Here is a 19140-nt window from a genome sequence, read left to right as displayed (position 1 = left end):
ATTCAAGATGTATTATGATCATTTGCTACAAATTAGCAGGATATTTTAATATTAATGAATTAAGCCGGTGCAAATTTAAGTGAAAATAAAGATCAAATTACAAATTAAAGGACATATTTTAGAAATTAAGAATTGACGGGTTTCTTCTGAATATGATTCAGAAATAAGTCTGAAAGTAGGCATGTATTTCAAAAACGTATTATTTATTGTATATTCTTAAGCAAAATTATTGAGAATATTGTCTCTTCAAATCGCTAAAAGTTAGTAATTTCAGATATAATGTACTTGTTGACACACTCAAAATTGTTACAATGTCACAAGTGTTACTATGTTCTATGAAGTATATGTAAACGAGATAAAGAGGTGCATATTCTCTCTTATGTATAGAAACTTATTAAATTATTGTAAAATTGTCCTATTCTAACTATACAGAAAATCAAATATTTATAGGGAACATAGTCTATAATATATACTGACAGTGAGATTTCTTATTGTAATATGTATTATAGCTAGAAGTAGGTATCTAGCTTCAAGATTACTTAATTTAACTAAGAATTCCTCCAAGCTTTATTATTGTCAGGCGCCATCCCCGCATTGTGCATAGGTGTTGGGGACGGATGCCTGTCTCTTGTGGTAAATCGCGCCCCTGTGCCTAGCAACAGGACGCACTTCCGGTTTTGCCGCGCTCACATGTGCAGAAGGCCCGCGTCCCATTCCCTTGCAACGGGACGCTTCTTTACTTAACTTGTCGGCGGTCAGGTGCAACCGACCGCCAAAATAACTCCCTACCTATCAGGGGCCATGTTAGGGTATATCAGGCACCTCCTCCCTTTTGTCTGTGCCAGAATATTGTTTTCATCTACTCCAGCTGCTTTATCCTGTTTCCTTGCTCTTGTTATTGTTATTTAGTTTCCTGACTTCTGACTTGTTCTTGACTTCTCTCTGTCCTGCGATTTGGCTCTGTTGTTATCCGGATTCCGACCTCTGGCTTGCTCCTTCCCTCTGGATCACCCTCGTGTACTGCACTATCGTTTGGTATCTGACCCGGACTGTACGACCATTCTTGTTCTCTCCCACTGCACTGATAACTAGCTTGGAGAACCACAACTTGCGCACCTCACGCAGCCAAGCCCATACCTCCTTGCGGGGGTCCCTGGTGAATACCGAAGGTGCCTTAGACTCAGCGCCTCCCTGTCTAGTTGTGTCAATATAAGTCAGCGGCATCCTCAAAAGTCACTACCGTGACAATTAGATGTGGAGCAAATATTCTCCCTGAATATCACTCCAATGTCTCTCTTGAGGTGTTCCTTAATCCTTTTACATGGTAGTAACATTTGCTACAATATATAGTCTAAGCAGAAAGTACATGTTAAGAGTATTATATATTGTGTGATGGATCGCAGTGAATGTATACCACTCCATCTTCACTACAACCCAGCAAAATGTTGTCCATCCAATTGCTAACACTTATTATAATATAAAGAATTTTGATGAGAGTGCTCAATGCTAAACATTTTGCTCATACAGGATACTTCCCCGATCTTTGATATCATACATGTAATGCTGGTTTCTGCTGATGTACATTTTGCTACTTGCTTTATCCTAAGCCCTAACAACATGCTGCTACAAAACTGGAATTAATGACATGACGTTACAAAGAATTTTGCAGCAGGAACCTATATTTTTTGAAAATAGTGCCTTAAGTCTGGAGGAGCTGATGGTGCTACAGCTGCAGAAATAGTCCCATGCAGGGAGCTGTACACTTTCTTTGAGGTGGTTCAAGCTGGAATTAACTGTGCTCATCACATGGGGTGGCTCGTGGATCAGGGGCCGCCCAGCATAAAGACAAGGAAAGGCTGTGAGTGGCAAGTTAAGGGGACAAGTTGCTAGGCAAACTTGTAGGAGTTAGCTGGAAACCTCCTCACCTTTACCCCAACCCAGTGCAGCTGCCACATAATTATATTTCGTAGACAGAGACATGTTCTGGTTCTCTTGGCTGTGTGACAGGAATCACTAGTCACCATCTTCTCTTCTTTTGATTGTAACTAATCTAAATTATACACTATTTATCTTAGATTATAACATCATTTGGGCAGAGCCATTTTTAACTTCTGTTTCCTGTCATTGTATGTAATTTGTTTATGTTATGATCCCCTTATAGTACAGAGGTGCCTAGTATGTCAGTGTTTTATATAAAAAAGATAATAATAATATAGCCTAATATATTATTAGTTCATGTATTAGGCTGATCATCATTGACCCACTAAGGTCTTAATCTAACACTTTCCTTTGATTAAGCAAATATATTTATTATTTAATTATTACTTTTAATATTCAACTGTTTAAGTAGGAACTAAAGACTTGTTTTTAAATATTCTGAAATTCTGAAATTAACATTATATATGCATTATAATGATATTATGGTGCAGGAAACATAGAACCAACATTACTTACCTTGTCCCTACAGACGGAGATTTGCTAAGGTCCCTAATGTAGGAATCAACATTTCTCCCCTGAAAATGTGTGCAGTCTTCTTTCATAGTGCATAGTTAGCAAGGCTAGAAAAAGGCAAATATCCTAAGTTAAATAAGTCTAAATCCTCATAATAGTAAAACTCCATCCTTATTTCTTAAATTGCAATCAATTAATTCCCTGGTTTAAACAGCCCATGCTGATAATTATATGTGGATATACCATTTCTTACACGAATTGCATGTAAACCACTTTTATATCAAATTATTAATGGTGGCCATCTTTCTTCCAGCAGAAGTGGATGTTCCCTTTTCATCTGCTCAGTCCCGGCTATGAATTGCTTGTTAGACAAATCTTTGCATTTACCTCAGATATACTGTATACTAATTAAGTAGACAACTATTTGCCTCTGAATACTCTGAAATTCCCATTTGTCCTTCTTGTAGACAGATGCCAAAAACTGTGCCCTATATTCAAATGTTGTTTGAAAAGAGACTTACACGGTGGCAAAACTTAATTTACATCATGTGCTTCTATTCCACTTGCTATGCATTATGGGATTTTATTAGCCTTTGCATCATCTGCCTGGCACTGAGTGCTGCTAGTTATTTTAGTGTTCCTAAACCATTTCTAGCTCAGATTTCTTTAGTTGTTTCTCATTTATTGTGTAAGTAACATAATTATTACCACTGGCTATATGTATAACCTTATATATTTGTAAGTTAAACTTCCTCTGCTATTTTCAACTTCCTAATTCTCTAAATCCTTTTGTACTAGGATATTATCCTCTACTGTGTTTGCAAAGTGCAAACCAACATAGTTTAGTATTATCTGAACATATGGACACCTTACTTTCTAAGTTATCTAGGGATTATGAATAAAAAATGATAAAATGGACAGGGCCTAATACTGATTCATGTACTACCCCACTTACAACCAGGAGTAGGCTGGGCTGGGGAGCAGGGGACATCTGCCCTTTGGGACTGTCCCATAGTGGGCTACCTTGGATGGCGTCAATAGGCCACCTGCATTTTTTCCTTTATAATGTTCCTAATAGACTGATGAGTCGAGTCTTACTCCGTGGGTTAAAATTTGCCAGCACTCCCCTGCTTACGACCCAATCTGAATTTGTACAGTTTATATCTACCCTCTGGTTTCCATCTGTAAGCCGGTTATGTTTCCTGTCTAAAAATTGGTGCCACATCTGCTCCAGGCCAATTATGTGATACTGACCTTGTTATGAAGGAGTCTATATATAGAAGATATATATATATATATATATATATATATATATATATATATATATATATATATATATATATATATATATATATATATATATATATGTAGTTGGCCAATCCATGTTAATCTTTTGACTTTATTATTATTATTATTATTATTATTATTATTATTTTTAGTAGTAGTAGTAGTAGTGGAACTGAAATCCTTTATTTATAAAGTGCCAACATATTCCATAGGACTAATATATAATGGTGTGTATGGGTTATTAATACACAACAAATGTCCTACCAATTTTTCAATTTTTGTGAAAACTACTGAACAGGATGCATATAAAAGATTCTGTTTAACTCCCCAACCAAACTCGCTCTTTTGTTTTATTTGATCCAATGCTATTTAATTTTTTTGTTGGCTCTTCAGGTATTTGAGACATTTTATAGGATTATACTTACTTTCTTTTTATCAATCCATTCTTCTATTTTCAATTTTTAATACCCTGATTTCCATTTTATAAACTGCGTTACTTTACTTGTATTTGTCTAATGCCTTCTGAGCAACCTCTAGTTTTAATACTTTACAAAGCAATCCTTTTTCTTGTATCACCTCTTATACTTTCTTATTTAGCCACATTGGATCTTTTTTTGTGTCTGTATCTATACCAGCAACAGCTGAGGTTTTTTTTAGCTTAAGTAATCCCACCCACAGACTCAGAGTTTCCATTGGTAAATACCTGCACCCTTCACTTAACAGACAGGAAGCATATGATTTCCTTAACTTAATCTAGGTATGTCTATATGGGGATTGAACTCCAATTTATAGGTGTAACGTTATTGGGACTTGGATTTCTATATGGATGAAATATATTTATTTATTTATTGGTCAATCAAGATTTTATCTCAACTTTTCAAAACTGACACATGCTAAATATTGCCTTTTTTTAAAAAAAATTATATTATACTAATTTTGATCTATTTGTTTTATTCTGTCCTTTTTTTTGTTCTTTTTCTGTTACTCTGCATGGAATGGATTTATGATTTTCTGCCAATATTCTAATTATGAACATATCAGCCTACTATTGTATGTTCTTTATTTAGTTACATATTGACATCAGTTCATATATATGGAAAACTGATCAACTAGTCAAAAATATATTTTCACCTATTTTATATAAAGTACATATATTTATGTTTTATGAAATAAATACTTTTTGGGTGGATATATTTTATAACTGTAGCTTGTAGACTTTTTAAACACATATATCAGAATTCCTATTGTTTTTTGTGGTGATGCTGGAGATCACACACCTAACTATAGGCGCTATTATATAATACTAGGAGCAGTTACAAATAGTTGTTTTTTTTTACTGTGTTTAGTTAAACTTTATGTTCTATAATTGTGTTGCGGTCAATGTGCTCGATTGAAAAATTAACATTAATAATACAAATAATTGGCTCCACAGAAAATATTTATTTCTAAATGGGTAAAATTCTTCACATATAACTGCTTTATGATTTTAGCTACTGAGATATTAAGTATACACTGTTTAGGTCCATCCATAGCAAGCAGTTATAATTTGTATATTTGTTCAATCTCCTAGCATGGTCAAATAAATGAGCACTGTCTCTTGTCATTAAGTGATAAATAAGTTTTAGCTACTTATTATAAAACAGCAGTCAACACTGGCAGCATTTGTAAGCTTGGGATTGGCAGAGTTACAGTAGCAGTATTACCAACAGTTTCATCAAATAAATGAGAAAGTAGTGTTAACACTCAGTCGTTTTACTAATTTTTACCATAGTTGTTTCCAGTCAGTGTTTGGAACAAATAGGAAGAAAAATCGACAACATTTATTTTGCCCACTTCTTCTCTGTTTCTAAGAGGCCCCTCTGGTTTGCCTGCAGGTATCAAGCTGCTTAAATCACCCATGTTAATTACTTGGCACAGAATGCCAGGAAGCTAAAAATTTAATTAAGGACAGACTAATTAAAATTCAAATACTGAAAGAAAATATTGAAGCATTTTGATTTTTCAATTGCAATCCGCAGGAAATATTCTGAGCTTACATAAGTGTGTACTATGCAATTGTTCAAGTTGTCTTGCATAATGTGGATAAATGTAATAATATATATAAGGCAGTCCAAATAGTGAAAAACTTTCTAAAATATTTATTTAATATTAATATAAGATTGCTTTTGCAAAAGTAAATATTTCGAATATTAAGACACCTCAGTCAACCTTTTAGAGTTATTATTATTATTACTATTATTATATAATTTATTTATTTTGAAAGCCCTAACATCTTCCGCAAGACTGCTCAAAGTAAGTCATGGAATAAGTACAATAAACTTAATCTTTAATGTTCCTAGTCTTATCTCAACCACATCATAAAGCAGAACGAAATGACTTTTGTCGTCCCAGCTCTGTCCATAGACAATAAATTGCTGCACAATGTAAATTTACAAATATAAATTTACAAATTTACATATATTGCTGGAACTTTGCACCTCTGCGTAACGTCCTTTTCCAACCTAAAGCTCGATTTGGGGACATCTTGCTGTGGTTCCGCTCATCTTTTCAGTTGAGCTAAAGAGAGGTGACATTGCTGTATTGGGCTAAGCACTGAAGTTGTTATTAAATACATAAATCATAAAGGGTACAAAATGTAAGGATTTTTATTTTTCTTGATAATACGAGCAGTAAATATTTATGCATTTCTTCCTGCAAATCATTTTCAAATAATTTTCAAATAAAATAAATAATAAGTAACAACTCTCTAGGAAATTGAGGGACAAAAGTTATCCACCAGTTTTAATGTTTAGTGAATCGGTATTTTCCGTGTAAATTTTCAACATGCTAAAATATGTTTAGCAACACAGTCTGCTCTTTGTTTTCTATTGTAATGACTAACATAAAAACAAACAGCATTTGTGTAGATATGTTATTAGTCTGGATATGAAATAAATACGTGACTTTTATATAATGGACTATACCTAAATAGCACAGAAACAATATAACTGACCCACTGGCATCAAAAGACATGCCTTAGCTAGCCCTAGTAAGTGCATATAAATGGGTATAGGAATGGAACTCAATGGTTCCAGTCAGCCTATACCCACAAACATTTGCACTGGGGATTTTGGAGCGCTTGTGTTGCACCGTCGATTTTCTGACACTGGCCCCTATATTCCCTTAATAAATCAATAGTATAACAAGTAAAGTCCTTGGGATCAATGGAGTATCTTCCATTAACCACCCTGACTGCAAGTGAAAGTGTTCATTGTATTAAAGTAATTACAGTCGTTTTAAAATAAGCATTGCCCAATCAATTGTATGTGTGTCCAAAGCACAAAGTGATTTATTCTTAGCAGATGTAAATAGTCAACAATTCAATACATTATTATATTATGATACAGTACAGTACAGCACAGCCAATACCAAAAGTTACATACATACATACCGCTGCAATCGCTGCGCTTCCATGGGTCCCAATGGAACAGTGTATCTGTTAGATAACTGTGGTCAGAGTTGACTGACCCTGGTGGGGGATGCAGCTAATATATACAGTCAGTGTTTCATTGTGAACAATAGAGATGACGTAGCTTGCTTCCATAGGTCCAGGCACAGGGTGGCTTCAGGGTAAACAGTTCATAGGCTGATTCAATCTAAGTAATCCAAAGGAGGGGGTCGTCTCTCCAGGGGGTCTGCTCCTTTCATAGCCAGCATCATACAAAGGATTATTCCCTAATATCAATAACTAAAGTATGCAATGTGCGATCTCTTCGCCGACTGCACCGGACAGCTGCTGATGATTAGGGGATCAATATGATATCAGGCATGACACCTTTCCTATAACCTAAACCTTTAATAACACTACAATGTACATATAATCACTATATATATATATATATATATATATATATATATATATAGACTAATAATAAACCAAATACTATCTGCTCCTGAATTACAGTGTAACAGAACCAATATGAAATTATATAAATAACTAAATGTTGTAATGCGAGTGTGTGCGTGCATATTTTACCGTGTGAACGCACCACGCCACGTAGCACGTGGCGTACGGATCGCATTTGCATGGCTAAACAATATTAAACCAATATACTTTCGTTCATCCAATTATACGACTTCAACAATTGGGCACCACATTTAACATCAGTATCACTGGTGTTTAACGCAATACCAGTGGGTAATCAATCTAATATAGAACAGGAATGAGAGGACTCAAATAAAATGCTCTGTATAATTCTTCCACCAACCCTTTATGACATTCACCAATTGTCTCCATTTTAATTTATCGAATGTCCAACAATAAGTGGCATACAGATGTTCTACGCTGCTCGATTCTCCAAGGTAATAGATATGATGTGTATGTAGACATGCATTTCCATGAAGTACTCTTGCTTCTCTAATACACTATAATCTGCTACACATAATAGCAAATTATCGTGCTAGATTTCACTATGATGTGTTGAATTACTTTTCACTAGAGTTGTTCACTGACTAGCGGGTTTTGATTTTGGTTTGGCTTTGGATATGGATTAAGTTCGTGTTTTTGTTTTGGCAAAACCACCCTCGCATGTTTTGTTTTTGGCTAAGGATCTGTATTTTTTAGAAAAATAGCTAAAATATGCTAAAATTTTGCTCTTTTTGTGTTCCTACATTTTTATTAACCTCAATAACACTAATCTCCAGTCATGTCCAGTCAATTTTGACCAGCTCAGAGGCCGCAATAATATTTTCATCCACTTCCGGAAAAAGACTGCAGCGAGCTGGCTGGATGTTAAGTGACAGAGCAACGACACAAACACACAGCAGATCATAGCACATCTAGGAAACATTGCCACTCAGCAGTGGCAGAAAAGAAAAGTAGTGCAAGATGGAATTGTCCATGGGCCCTCCCACCCACCCTTATGTAAGATATTGAAAAGGACGTGCAGTTTAACAAAGCATGCACTCCAACGACAAGGAGTGTCACTTTTGTGGGTTAAGTGCTTGGTTTGTTTGGGCTCCACAAAACAAGTTACCAATAGCTTAGTTGACTTAAGCCCAATAGTGCTGTCAATGAAATCTACATTAATAAATCATGTCTGCGCGTGCTGTATCTTTAATCTCCTTCTCCTGTCTGGATACCTCCTTCTCATCCCTGAAGAACTGCCAAACTTATGTAGACACAGGAATGGATATTACAACTCTAGTGGCATTACATCTGCTACAGACAGACTGTGACACAGAACATGTGGGCAGCATAGAATCCATCATGTTGGAATACGCTGCACTGAACAGAGATTTAAACCAATATATAGGTGCAATTGAGGAGACTGTGGATTGTAAGCTTGCGAGCAGGGCCCTCTTACCTCTCTGTCTGTCTGTATTACCCAGTATTGTTTTATTAATGTTTGTTTCCAATTGTAAAGAGCTTTGGAATCTGCTGGCACTATATAAATAAATGTTGATGATGATGATTACCGTCCTTAAATTAAAACGTGACCCACCAGATGAGATCCCGGATTTAAGAGGGCTTGTACATGAGAGATACACTGTGCTTCATCAGGAGTATAATACAGAGGAGGCCCTGAGGCAGGATAATAAATATGTCCAGTTTAAAGAACAGCTAAAAGACCTGAGAAAACAAATGGGTGTGTCACCGGCCCCTGCAGACGAAGATTTGAAAGATGAAGATGAGGAGATTGCCGTCACCTAGAGCACTCCTATAACACAGTTGGAGATGGTGAACCCAGTGAAAAGCAAAGTATGTGGTCATATGTATAAGAGAGCAATTGAAAGGATGATTAAAAACAAACTTCAGCACTTATAGCACATGTAGGTAACATTTGCAAACAGTGGTAGCTGAAAGGAAAAGTGGTGCAAGATGGAATTGTTCTTGGGAACCTCCCACCCACCCTTAAATGGATCTTAAAAAAGACATGCACACTTTAACAAACCAAGCACTTCAGCAACAAGGAGTGCCACTTTTGTGGCTGAAGTGCTTGGTTTGTTTGGGACCCCCACAAAACAAGCTAGCAATGGACTTAAGGCAGTTAAGGTAGCAGTGCTGTCAATGAACTCTACAGTTACAAGATATTGTTGTCATCATCTTCAGCCTCATCCTCACCCTCATCAGTGTATACATCATCCTAACACAATATTAATTCAACCCCGCAGGAAACCACCATTACAGAAGGTTCTTGGCTCTGCTGATAGCTCTTTCAGAGAACACACTGGAGGGTGGGCAGCTTAGGTATTGCAAAGTAAGATAGTTCATGGCTCTCCAAATTGTCTTGTTTTCCTCCCAGTATGTTAAGGGACTGTCTGGCGAGTCTATTTCTATGCTGTTGTTAAAATAATCCTTCACCAATCTTTGGATGTTGATAGTAGGATCAGTTGGCGTTATGGCAGAGGTGCCAAGATATTTGGGCAATTCTTTTAGACCAGACCAGATGTCAAAATGTTCTGCTGAGTCATATGCATTATCCTAGGGTCTCTTAGAAAATCTGAAGGAGGGGACACCGTCATTTCAGGACCACTTCAGCTGTCAACTTGCCCACCAGAAGCTCATTGCATCTCTTGTGATCTGGGACAGTGGGAAATAAAGAGAAGACATAGCTCTTAAAGCTAGGATCAAGTATAGTCGCCAAAATGTAGTGATCCAATTTCCAAAAGTTGATAACTCTTTGATCCTGGCGAAGCAATTAAAGTACTTCATCTACAAGTCCGACCTACTTAGCGTAATTTCTTTGTTTCATCTCCTCCTTCAATTTTTTAAGGTGCTTTTCCAAAAGTCTAATTAAGGGAATCACTTTGCTCAAGTTAGGAGTGTCTGAACTCACTTCACAGGTGACTACTTTGAATCACTTCAGCACCTTGCACAACACGAAAAGTATTCTCCAAAAGATTGTCATCTATATCCCTCTTAGTAAAGCTGCTAAAAACACAGAGTAGCCTGCCTTAGAATAATGTGGTGTTGTTGGGTACATGCTGCTGCTCTTCCTGCTGCTGAAGGCAATTCACCAACCCAGTGGGCTGTCACAGTCATATAAATTTTAGCTTGCTCATTTCCGCCTGTCCACTTATCTGTGGTTAAGTGTACAGTGGGTAGAATGGCATTTTGTAGCCCAATATATACATTTTATGGAACCTTCTTGCAGAGGTGAGGAATTGCTTTTCTAGTAAAATAGTGTCGTGCTGGAATTTGGTAACGGGGACACAGGTCCTAAATTAACTGTCTAAAACCAGCTGCATTGTCTACATTGGATGCAGATCTAATACTAGCATAGTCGCCATGGCGTCTGTGATCCGCTTTGCAACTGGGTGACAGCTTTCATACTTGTTTCCTCTTGCAAAGGATTGTTTAACAGTCAATTGTTGTAAACTACTAGTAGCCGTCTTCTGGGTCTATTTCTGGGTTGATGATCCACCCCCAGCAGCAGAAGTAGCAGGACTAATGCTATAATTCTTCAGAGTAATCCTGGATAGGGGAGAAGTCATCTAGCCATAGCAACTTGGATGCAGGACTAACTCGATCACTAGTGAGGATATTGAGGAGGAAGCTGTTGTCAGTGTGGCTTTACAAATGCTACAAATGGCTAGACAACTGATGTCAGGATTGGGTAAAAATAATTCCACACATAAGAGGTGGATTTTTTGGTCTTATGCTAGGCATGACAATGGTCTTCTTGTCACTGGCAAGAACTGCTTCCACTGGTGAAGGACTTACACAAACAACATCATTCTCATCATCATCTTTATCAACATCCTCATTAGCGCCCTTGTTAGCTACACAAATATCCCCTTCATCCTGTTGCAATTTCAAAGTGGTATCCTACATTTGTGTATCACTGGCTACACTAAGAGGCATACCGCTGACAACCTGTTTGAAAAACTAAGGGATGTCATTGCAACATGGCTTATCCTGCTTGGACTCTCCTGAGAGTATGTAATTTGTGATAACACCACTAATATTGTAAGAGCATTACATCGGGGAGAATTCTATCACATGTCCTGTTTTGCTCACACAATCAACTTGGTGGTACAGAACTTTTTAAAAAATGACAGTGACATGCAGTAGATGCTGTTTGTGTCCCAAAATAATTTGGGTCATTTTCGACATTCTGCAACAGCATGTAGGAGATTGCAGCTGCTGCAAAAAGAATCAAATTTGAGGGGGAATGTACTTTAGTCCAGCGCAGTGAAAAATACTTTCCGTGTTGTGCAAGGTGCTGAAACCACTCTAAGTAGTCACCTGTGAAGTGAATTGAGACACTGTTAGCTTTAATCAAGTGATTCCCCTAATTAGACTTTTGGAAAAGCAGCTAGAGAAATTGAGGGAGGAGATGAGCAATTCCGCTTACTATGTAGGACTTGTAGTTCAAATACTTTATTTGCTTCACCAGGATCCGAGAGTTATCAACATCTTGAAATCAGATCACTACATTTTGCCAACTGTGCATGATCCTAGGTGTAAGAGCTATGTCTTCTCTTTCTTTCCAACTGACACAGATCTCAAGACATGCAATGAGCTCCTGGTCAGTTGCTCCCTCAGTTTCTTTGGCAAATTCTGCTAGGAAAAAACTTAGCTTTCCCAAGACACCCAGTGGTGATGCAGATGAGTCTGCACAACATTTTGACATTTGGTCTGATGTAAAAGAATTGGGCAAAAATCGTGTCATATAATGAATGTCAAATTCCATGCGGAAGGCCATTTACGGCAAGGTACAGAGACTTCTGCAATGGTGGATTCCAGCAGGGATGAATTAGTATTGTGTGAGGATGATGTAAACATGGATTAGGGTGAGGATGATGACGGTGTAGATTGCAAGTGCTGAGATCTAGTTGAGAGAAGGAAGCTAGCTGATGCTGGAATGCTTATTAATATTTGGGTAAAATAGCATGTTGGCAATTTTATGTTTTTCAACAGTAAAGTTTCACCTTTATTAAAGATGTGATTTTTTCTTTAAAAAGGTGCTGGGTTCTAGCTGAGAGAATGAAGCTAGCTGATGCTTGTTAATATTTTGGGTAGAATGGCATGTTGGCAAATTTATGTTTTTCTACAGTAAACTTTCACCTTTTTTTTATTTAAATAGGAACAAGCTTTTGTTTTACATTTTTGTTTCCCTGACTTAAAACACCTATGCATTTGAACAAAGGCTTTAGCACATGACCTAGAGGGATTAGTATTGTTATCACTGAGACTGAAGAGTGACAAGAACAATGTGACTGAAGACTGGAGAGTGACAAGAACACTGCTACCCCTGTTTCTGTGTGACCAACAGCACTGAGACTGGATAGTGACAAGATCAATGCTACTGAAGACTGGAGAATGACAAGAACAATGTGATTGGAGACCGGAGAGTGACAAGGACACCGCCACCCCACCTGTTTCTGTATGAGCTTTGGCACAGTAGAATGTCACTGGAGACTTTTAAGAACACTGGCATCCCTAGTATTACAATTTCTGTTTCAGCACTGAACCTTGCCACCTCTCCTGTTTCTGGGTGAGCTATGGCACAGTAGAATTTCACTGGAGACTTTTAAGAACACTGACAGCCCTAGTATTACAATTTCTGTTTCAGCACTGAACCTTGCCACCTCTCCTGTTTCTGGGTGAGCTATGGCACAGTAGAATTTCACTGGAGACTTTTAAGAACACTGACAGCCCTAGTATTACAATTTCTGTTTCAGCACTGAACCTTGCCACCTCTCCTGTTTCTGGGTGAGCTATGGCACAGTAGAATTTCACTGGAGACTTTTAAGAATGCTGACAGCCCTAGTATTACAATTTCTGTTTCAGCACTGAACCCTGCCACCTCTCCTGTTTCTCTGTAAGCTATGGCACAGTAGAATGTCAATGGAAACTTTGAAGAACACTGCCACCCCTCCTCTTTCTGTTCTAGCTGTGAAGCTACCCAACTGCACTGGAAACTGCCAACAACCCTGATACTCCTTCTTTGTCTCTCTGTGTAATGGTGCCAAAATGTGGAAGGCGGTATTTATAGAATCCAAAACTCGCGAGATGCGACAATGACGTTTTGCCTCATTTTCAGTTCGAAAATGATGACGCGCGAAAGCACTGAGTCGGCTCAGCTCGCTACTCAGAACAGCTATGTTCGGGTGGGCTCGGTTTTACGAAAACCAAGACCCAGCATCTCTACTTTTCTCACACTTATAAATACTTTGTACACATCTTTTTTGTTTTAACAAGAATTTCAAAAAATTTGACAAAAAAATAAAACCATGGCCCAATATTCAAAATTATTTTGGCAAACAATCTGTAGGAGATTTATTTATTTCTTGTATCTATCATCACTTTTGTATGCAGATGATGCTCACAGTCTTCAACAGCACACAGTAACAATGAAAAGTTAAATTGAGCTTCACCTCAGACCTTACTAAAGAATGTTCCTAACGGTTCTAAGTGCTGACTGGCAAAATTCCCACAAAGTGTATTATTGAAAATAAAATTATTAAACCATTTATTTTCCATTGTCAATCGTGACAGCTGAATGTTGCTTCAAATACCTGGAAATTTTAAAAGCTGCTAATATCATCACAAATCAGAGCACTCTGGTAACTATAGCTCATTAATCTTATTAGTCTGAAACTGATGTCTCTTAAGCTCATTGCTCTCTTGCTGCCATTAACCCAACCAGCTTTCATTGCCTAATGTCTGAGTGTAATATTATATATCTTGCAAATATGATATATATACTGCTACCAGAATTTTATGCATTTGTTTTTCCAAGGCAAAATAACCGCTAAAAAGGCAAATCTATTCTACTCGGTACTTTCAGTTGCTATAATGCCGAAGTATCACATTACAGGAATGTGCACTGCACTCAAGGGAGGTGTATGGAAATTTACAGCACTAAATTGCAATTGGGAATCTGATTTTTTGCCAAGTGACTCAGATACATGCCATTGCAAGATTTTAATACAACTGGTATCTAGATTATGGTGTATAACATATATAGTCAGAGGATTATTAAATAATTATTTTTTTTCCTCAAGTGAGGTTATTACAAATTTGTATTATATGGTATTTATAGGAATATTAACTAAAAACTCCACAATGGTATAGTCATACTTACCAACCTTCTGATCTTCAAATCCGGGAGCCTGAGGAGGAGTTGGGCATAATGGGGGGGCAGGGCTCCAAAATGTGCATCATTTTGGATCCGCCCCCATGACGTTATGACGCAAAATGCGTCATTTGACAGCGGGGGGCGGGGCCAAATGCCGCGATTCACCGGGAATCACGGCATTTGGGATTTAATTCTGCCCACTTCACTAGGAAGTGGGCAGGACTATCCAGATGCGGGAGATTGCCACACTCACCCGGGAGTCCGGGAGACTCTCGCAAAATGCGGGAGTCTCCCGGACATTCCGGGAGAGTTGGCAAGTAGGGGTATAGTCCCTACCAGTACACTCCTCTCCCTCATATAGTAAAACCTCACAGATCTTATACAAGGGGCTAATTCCATTTATGAGATCCCTATTCTTTCCAGTTCATTCTAAGGCTGTAGGAGGATGGGTAATTTTAATTTGACACCTGCTAACACCACTTGTGCTAAGAGCACAGTCCAGATGTATGTCCATCCATCAATCCAATTAGAGCTTTCAACACAACAGGTGTCGTTAGGTCGGAAATTCAGAATTCTGCTGTATGAGAATAATCCACCAAAAGTGACGGAAGTGGATATCATAAGTGACACGGTTTCAGATCTCCAACCCCCACTATTCTGCTAGTTGAGGTAAAAAGGGAGTTTTATTCTTTGGTTATGTTATGGTGGTTATGCCAACACTGTCAACTCTTGAAACGTTTAATATTCTTTAATACCTACATTAGTCTTATGCCTTTCCCTATAGCTGTGGCAATCAAATTATACATATCAAAATTGTCATGTAATAATATTGTATTGTTATTATTATTTTTTCTGTACTTACATAAGATAGTAAATCTTCATATGTTTGAGATTATTCAACTCAACTCAGTGAAACCATTTATTGTATCTATGACTTTGAAAGAGACGTATATAACCATAATGGATATCTCCTTCATTGGTATTGTAAAGTTGAGTCCGGAGATCTACTCATTATAATAAGTTTCACATACTGTATATCAAAACTGTATTTGTAATAGGCCTGTATGAGAAGCAAGAACTATCTAATGTGAGCATCTCCAGCATTAAGGCCAACTAATGGGGAATATAGTGCTTAGTTGAGGTTCTGTGCTACAATTAGATTCAAGTGACTCGCTACTTTTTGGAAACAAAAACATTTTCAAATATATCACAATGTTGTTTTTCAGAACTATTTTATCTCAGGTCCCTTTTGACATTTCAGTTGATTGTATAGCTAAGAATTTAGGGTACATGATCTATGTGCTTTCTGGATGAACTCTAAAGTTGTAGAACCCCAGGGGTTGAATAGTGCATAAGTCAGTGCAATGCTCACTATTTTTTAAAAGTTCAGGAGACATTGCCTGGGGAATGGACACAGGAGATCTTCCAACCAAAGAGACCACCATCCCAAACCCTGAAAGTTGTCTCCAGAATTGGTTGAGACATAATTCCCTTAGGGCATTTGCAGTTTAATGTTTGATTTGAAAGCACTAAATGAAACATACATATTGGTACTTTTTACAAAGAGTAATTTAGGAAATATAGAGATGCCTGTATGCACCTGTGCAAGGATATATGAATATATTAATTAAATTAGTTATTGTAATTTTAAACAGTACAATTAAATCTAAATAATCTGAGACCAAATAATGCCAGACTTTAAATTACCCAGAAATAAGCCTCATACTATAGAAGCAGTGGACCCCAAACCTCAATGCACGAGTTAAATTTTTGTTTTGCTGTTTCATGTAAAAGCATTCAGCACTGTATTTCTGTATTTGCATTCAGCAAAATGTATAGTATATACAAAGAGCTGGCAAAACTGTGGTTTTAATTCATTCAAAACAAAAATGATAATGGGAGATCTGTGTGGAACACTTAGGGACAGATTCCACAGCTGAAACATGCAAGATTGTCCAGACAAATGCGGAATTAGATGAATTTTTTGTGGAACAGTTTTGAATATTTCATAAGGAGATGGCACGCCTGCAGCTGGCTTGGAGGCCTGAATGGTTAATATTAAAACTTACATTTGATGCAGAATAACTAGAGTTCAGGATGAGATGTTCCAGATAGCAGGTAAATATAACCATGCTGGCTGGCCACTCATGCCGGAAGGAATACTTCTGCCACAGTTGGAAAGCCAGAGTTTGCACCCCATGTTTGCTTCCCAATGATTAAAGCAGCCACAAATGTGCACATACAATTTTAGGCCCTACTTACATTTTATTAAAACTCTCTTATTTATATCAGTGGAGGATTAAGATGATCAAGAACCATGGCCGATACATACGCCATGGGTCTCCACCAAACATTTGAGTCCCGAATACATGTGAAACATACATCATGCAGGACACGACACACTGCAGGTAAATAGCCCCCACATAACATGAATACCACCAATATTACATTTATAGTTCCAACCAGTCCCTAAATTACATGAACATCCCCCACATTACATTAATAACTCACTACATTACATTAATACCCCACTATCTTAAATTCATATATTTCTACAGCTACCAGACTTGTCTGCTCTGTAGGGCAGACTACTACTATGGTAGCCTCCTACGTGTACTGAAGCATGGATTCCGGGGTGCTAGCCCATGCAGAGGAGAAGGGAAGGAGAGTCACCAAAGGGGAAAGTTAAAAGCTAAAGGGGAAGAGTCAGGAGAGGACAAAGTGGGAAATCAGAGAAGAGGGAAGGGAAAGGAGCAGCATAGTAGGAACGGGGAAGAGCATTCCAGGAGGGAAGGGATAGAATGGAGGAGGAAGCTCTGTCTTTCAGTTTAAGCATTCTGCCCTAGGCTGACAGACAAGAAGCTGTACCAGTATAACTATGTTCTTTATGTCTGCAATAATTATTTACACATGTGGCACTACATATTGCCCCATAATATAATAATACAATAAAATTGCCCCTTACTATTATGAAAAATAAAATTTGCCCTTTAAGTTCATTTTAAATTTATTTTGCCCCTTAATGATTGAATAATTAATGTTCCCATAATTCATAAGTCAATGGTGCTTCCTCCTATGTTCTGAATGGCAAGATAGCTCAAACAGCATGTCGCTTGAGCAGTCCGTTTACCTGACGGTTTTCCCGGTGGTTTGTCAAAAAGCAGCTTAGTAAATCTAGTTGTTTGTATTTTGATCATGGTAAAGTGGTTTATGAGACTGTAGTTCTCAGACGTTTTATTGGTGGTTTGGTCTTTGGTAAATGCGGAGATTTTCAAACTGCACGGGGAAAAAAAACGTAAAAATCTGGCAGTTTAAGCAAACCGCCCCTTAGTAAATCTATCCCATAGTCCGATATTTAATGGCATTTTGTAGAGCATAATATTCAAAAGAATTTCCCCTCTACTTGTTGAACGTGATATTTCTAGAAAGTATAAGCCAGATACACTTGGGTGATACTAATAAGATGGTTACTAACTTATGATGTGTAATATTGTGGAAATGTAGAACCAATTAAATAATGAGCCGAAAGATGACAGGAAACTAGAGATCAATCAAAGTTTCAAGGATGGCATTGATATCAACAATGTGGTAGACCTCAGTCATAATCAGCACCATAGAGAAGATGTTGTGTAACCCCAATGTAGGAGATAACTGCTAATGTAACTGCTGATATTGATGAAATAAAAAAGAGCAATTGCCAATACTATCATCAGCTATTTAGCACCACTAATTCCGCAGCACTCCACAGAGAACTCACTCACATCTGTTCCTGCCCCATTGGAGCTTACAATCTAATTTTCCTAACACACACACAGACAGAGAGATTAAGGTTAATTTAATAGCAGCCAATTAATCTACCAGTATGTTTTTGGAGTGTGGGAGGAAGCCGGGGCATAAGGAGGAACTCCACACAAACACGCGAGAACATACAATTTCCACACAGATAAGGCCATGGTTGGGAATCGAACTCATGACCCCAGTGTTGTGAGGCAGAAGTGCTAACCACTAAGTCACCGTGCTGCCACGCGCTATTTGTATTGTAGCATTTGCTTCAGTAATACTTAAGTTTTAGAGGTGCTTGCAGAGGAGAGTTAGTAAAGCCATTGTCAGATATATTTGCTGTCATTTTGTATGGGTGTTATAATGACTTTTAGTATTAATATATGCAGCTCTCTGTCTGTCCTTGGGATGGTAAAGATTGATGCTCTCTGGCACTTACTTGTGGAGATCGTTTTAGTCACCACCCAGGTCTAGCTCAGTCCTCTTCATCCAGTGCACTGTTGGTAGTTTACTGGACAGGTGTCCCTACACATAATGAGTAAAAGTTATGTGT

General features: G+C 37.7%; 1 long non-coding RNA gene across 1 annotated transcript in view; it reads right to left on the bottom strand.

Moving 5' to 3' along the window:
* Positions 1 to 2554, bottom strand: part of LOC142157645 (uncharacterized) — a 49201-nt gene extending 46647 nt beyond the window's left edge. The window contains exon 1 of the long non-coding RNA XR_012692542.1: positions 2455 to 2554. This is a non-coding gene — a long non-coding RNA (uncharacterized LOC142157645). The remainder of the gene's footprint in view (positions 1 to 2454) is intronic.
* Positions 2555 to 19140: the final 16586 nt, after the last annotated feature.

Source organism: Mixophyes fleayi, chromosome 5 (genome assembly GCF_038048845.1).
Source record: "Mixophyes fleayi isolate aMixFle1 chromosome 5, aMixFle1.hap1, whole genome shotgun sequence".
Lineage (NCBI taxonomy): Eukaryota > Metazoa > Chordata > Amphibia > Anura > Limnodynastidae > Mixophyes > Mixophyes fleayi.
Note: the sequence above shows the minus strand (reverse complement) of the source record. Positions and strands in the feature narration are given on the sequence as shown.